Source organism: Arachis ipaensis, chromosome B04 (assembly GCF_000816755.2).
Source record: "Arachis ipaensis cultivar K30076 chromosome B04, Araip1.1, whole genome shotgun sequence".
NCBI classification, from domain to species: domain Eukaryota; kingdom Viridiplantae; phylum Streptophyta; class Magnoliopsida; order Fabales; family Fabaceae; genus Arachis; species Arachis ipaensis.
Window position 1 is genome coordinate 102,217,920 of NC_029788.2, and position 4,616 is coordinate 102,222,535.

The following is a 4,616-nucleotide window of genomic DNA, read 5'->3' on the forward strand; positions in this document are numbered from 1 at the left end:
ACTAACTATTTTAATCATGTAGGATTTAATTTATGGCAAACTGTATGTGACTAGACCCTAATTCCTTAGACCTTCCTAGTCTCCTCTAAAATTCATCAACAGCCAATTCCTTGGTCAATTAATTCCAATTAGAGGGTGATAATCAAATTCCAGTTTATATGCCACAAAAACTCTAATTACCCAAAAATAAAAGGATTATATATCACGTATCCCGTTAAGTCCAAATAATTAAAATTTAGGAGAATATGTTTTCAAGCTGTTGTTCAAGTAAACAGCTTTTCCAAGTTTTACAGGAACTCAAATAGAAAGAGGGTCATACTTCCGTTCCACCCAAATTCATAAAATAAAGAGCGAAAACAATTCTTAAATTATAAATCCATACATAAATAAAATAGAAAAAGCAATAAAATTAATCCATAGAAATAGACAGAGCTCCTAACCTTAACAGTGGAGGTTTAGTTGCTCATGGAAAAGAGAAAATAAGGATTCAAGTAAAATGTACCCCTAATGGGATGAGGTGGAATCTCCCCCGGCCCTCCCCAAAGGAAGGAAAGCTTCCTCCTTTTATAACTAATCATAATAAATTTAAAATCTAATATCTAAAACTAAAATTTAAAATAATATCTTTTCCTAGAATTAAAATTTGAATTTCAATTTGAATTAATTTAAATAATCAAATCTTCAATGGATGGATGGGGACCACTTGAATTGTCCATGCTACAGCTTCTAATCTGTGTTTTCTGGGCTGGAAACTGGGTCAAAATAGCCCAGAAATCGCCCCCAGCGTTTTTCTGCACGTGGTGCATGTGACGCGTCCGCGTCGTTTACGCGTTCGCGTCATTTGTGCAGATTCCAGTCTACGCGTTCGCGTCAGGCACGCGATCGCGTCATTGCGATCTCCTCCACTCCGCGCGGTCGCGTGAGCCATGCGTCCGCGTTGGTATTCGCTGGTCATCTCCTTGGTTTCTTCTCTTTCTCTGCAGAAACTTCATCAAATCCATCCGAATGCTACCTAAAATAAATAAAATTGCACAAAACTCAAAATAGAATCCATAGTGGATAAAACATAATTAATTCTTAATTAAACTCAACAAATTAGATGCAAATTCACTAGGAAAAGATAGGAAAGATGCTCACGCATCATCATACCAAATAATAAACTCACAGTGAGTGAGTGTCAATTCCACGAGGATTAATGAATTAAGAAAGAAATGGTCGATAACTCAAAAATTGCACTATTGAGCAAAACAGGGGTCATGCGTACACGAGAATTCGGAAAAGGACAGTTCTGTGTACGCATACATTGCTCGCGTACGCGAGATTTCTAGGCAGCGAAGAGGTTCCACGTATGCATGATACATCCCACATACACATGAGTGTAAAAATGTCAATGTCACGTATGCAACCATGTTCCGCATACGCGAGTATGTGGCAGAGCCTAAAACTCGTGTCGCGTGACACTGTCGCGTACACAACCATATCAAATTTGCCAAAAAGCTTTTAAGTTCAGAAAAATTAGTTTTTTATACCAAATTTTAAATGCGCATAATATTTTGGTTAAAAATTATTTTCAGTCTATTCTCTGTATGTTATAAACTCCTCGGACCCAATTTTTATTCAAAACAAGTTTCACATGATTTAGGAGTCTGGAAGCCATGTTATGGCCTGCCAAAGTTGGTAAAAAATCTAGTTTTTACCAAATGTTCAAATCCTCTAGTTTTCCAAAATTCTCAATCCAAAACTAATCAAAATCAAAACCAAATCAATCCCAAACATTCACATACTTTCCCAAATACTAATTTCTTACTTATGAATCATTTAATCACCTAAATTATTAACTTTTCAATATCAACTCATCACACATCACACACACTAATTCCATCAAATCCAACCATTCAAAATATTCAAACTTATCTTATGGCAACTAGTCTCAGTTTTCAAGCAATATTATATATTATCTACAAGAAACTAAAACCATACCTTGGTTGATTCCTCCCTAAGCCACAAAACACCACAAAATCTCTTGTCCACAAGCTTCCAAGTCTCTAAATCAACTCAACAAGCTTCAACCACTAGAATTTTGTCCCAGTTCACCAATTTGACTCCAAATCAACATGAAATTCAATCTAGTTTCATACAATTTCACTATAATCAATATAAGGGTTCACTAGTTCACTAATTAACAAAGGTTTAGTGGTTCCTTACTTTATCCACTAAGCACTTGGATGAAATCCAACCATATCTCACACTAGAGTACCCTAAACCATCAAAATTACATAATTCCTCAATATTCAAAACCTAAAAATTACGAAATTGAAGAGGGGAAGGGCTGGGTGAGAAATTCAAATTTCTTTGTTTCAATATTTGAAGATATCAATGAGGTGGCCGTGTAGCCACAAACGGTGCGGCGATCGGAGCTCCGGATTGAAAGATACGAGGGATAGACGATTGAATTAGAATGGGAGTTAGGGTTCTATGGATTCCTTCTCTTCTTCAGCGTGCAAGCAGAAATGGATGGGGAAAAGAGGCTGCTGAGTTTGGCTTATATACGTTGGGTCTTAGGTCCAATATAGGCCCAATTCAACTGATTCGGTCCGTTGGCCCGGTTTTGCGCCAAAATCTTAAAATTTGTGTTTTAAATCGTATTTTAAATATTTTTACTTCTCCAAACTATAAAATTTAATTTTCTAATTTCTTTGGCTCATAATTAATTTATTATTTAATTATTTATTAATTTACAAAGTTTTACAATCGGCGATTAAGGAATAGATATCGATGAACAAATTGAAGATGACGACGACGATGCCAGATATCAGAAGAAAAAGGCAAAAGCGTCGAGATCCCAAAGACAAAGGTGACGAGACCTCAGGAGACGGTGCAGTGATGAAGAAGATGACAATGACGCTATCTACGAAGGCAATAATGGCGCTAATGGAGAAGTGTTTGTGCTTCCGGGGGGTAACTCAGTAAGTGTTCAGAGAAGATGAGAATCGTGTGGATGAGTTAGGATTAGTGAGGGTAACTCAGTAACTATCTTATTTTATTTAAATTAGCGACCGATTTAGTGACTGATTAGTTTATAACATTAGTTTTTGTTGGTTGCTAAAATGGCCGCTATCTTAACAATTAGCAGCTAATTTAGCAACCACAGTTTTAGCGACCAAATTAGTAACCAATCAATTTTCACCCTGTTTCCCTATTGGTTGCAAAATTAGTCGCTAAGTTAAAAAATAGCAACCAAATTTGTGACCAAGAGTCGCAAAGACATTACTTCTTTATTTTGGTTGCTAATTCAGTCGCTAAATTGAAAAATAGCGACTGATTTTAGCGACCAACTTTATTCTGGATGTATAAAAACTTATCAGTTGCTAATTCGATTGCTATTAGTGACCGATTTTATTAGTCACTAAACTTAGTCACTATCTTAACAATTAGCAACCAATTTAGCGACCAAAGTCTGAGTGACCGAATTAGCGACCAAATAATTCTTCACCCTATTTCACTATCAGTTGTGAAATTGGTCACTAAAATAAAAAATAGCGACCAATTTTGTGACCAACATCCCCAAAGACGTTACTTTTTGTTTTGGTTGCTAATTCGGTCGCTAAATTAAAAAATAGACACCAACTCTAGCGACCAACTTTATTCTTGTTTATAAAAAACTTATCGGTCACTAGTTTGGTTGCTATTCGTGACTGATTTTTTTGGTTGTTGAATATAATTTAGCGACCAACATTTTTCTGATCCTAGAAATTCTATATCGGTCGTTAAATCAGTCGATATTAGCAACCAATTTTTTCAGACGCTAAAATCGGTCGCTATTCTATAATTTCTTGTAGTGATAGGTCATTAGATATATAAATGGTTTTCGGACCAACAAATTTAACATACATTATCTATTATCAAATTGAAATAAAAAAATTTTCTCCGATTCTAAAAAAAAGGTGAGGCTATCCTCCACCCATTTTATTTCTCTTATTTTATATTATCACGTAAAATAATTGATTTATCCTTTATATATTAATACAAAAAGAATAGTTTTAAATAGAAAGTGAGGGAAACATTCTGTAGAAAAATATATCTATAATGTTGGACAACCACTTGTCAATAGAACCTATCCTTATGTCGGCCTACCCCGATTAATTGTTAATTGACTTCGACAAACAAAGACAACTGATTGACCACTAGTCAGCATCTGTGAAACGACTCTTTTTGATTGTCGAACAATACTTATTGACCTACCTTATCAAATCCTGATCGACTACTGGATGACGACCTCGAATTGTGTAGGTCGATCACCATCCTCCCATCTCTTGATGCCTGCTAACTGACCTTGGATGACCCCTTTGTCCACCAGAGCTTTTGGTCCTAGTCTTCTCGGCCCACAGGATATTTATGTTCTACGAGTTTTTTTGTAAAAGTAGTCCCTTAGCCCTTTCGTCTTTTTCATCATAATTCATGAGGCTATGACCAAAGCCATGGAAGATTGATGTTATTAACAACACTACATGTCTATTTTTTAATTTATTTGATATAATAATTTAATATTTACAAAAAAATAAACAAATACAATATTATTAAAAAATAAAAATAACATTTCACATCATTTGAATTTA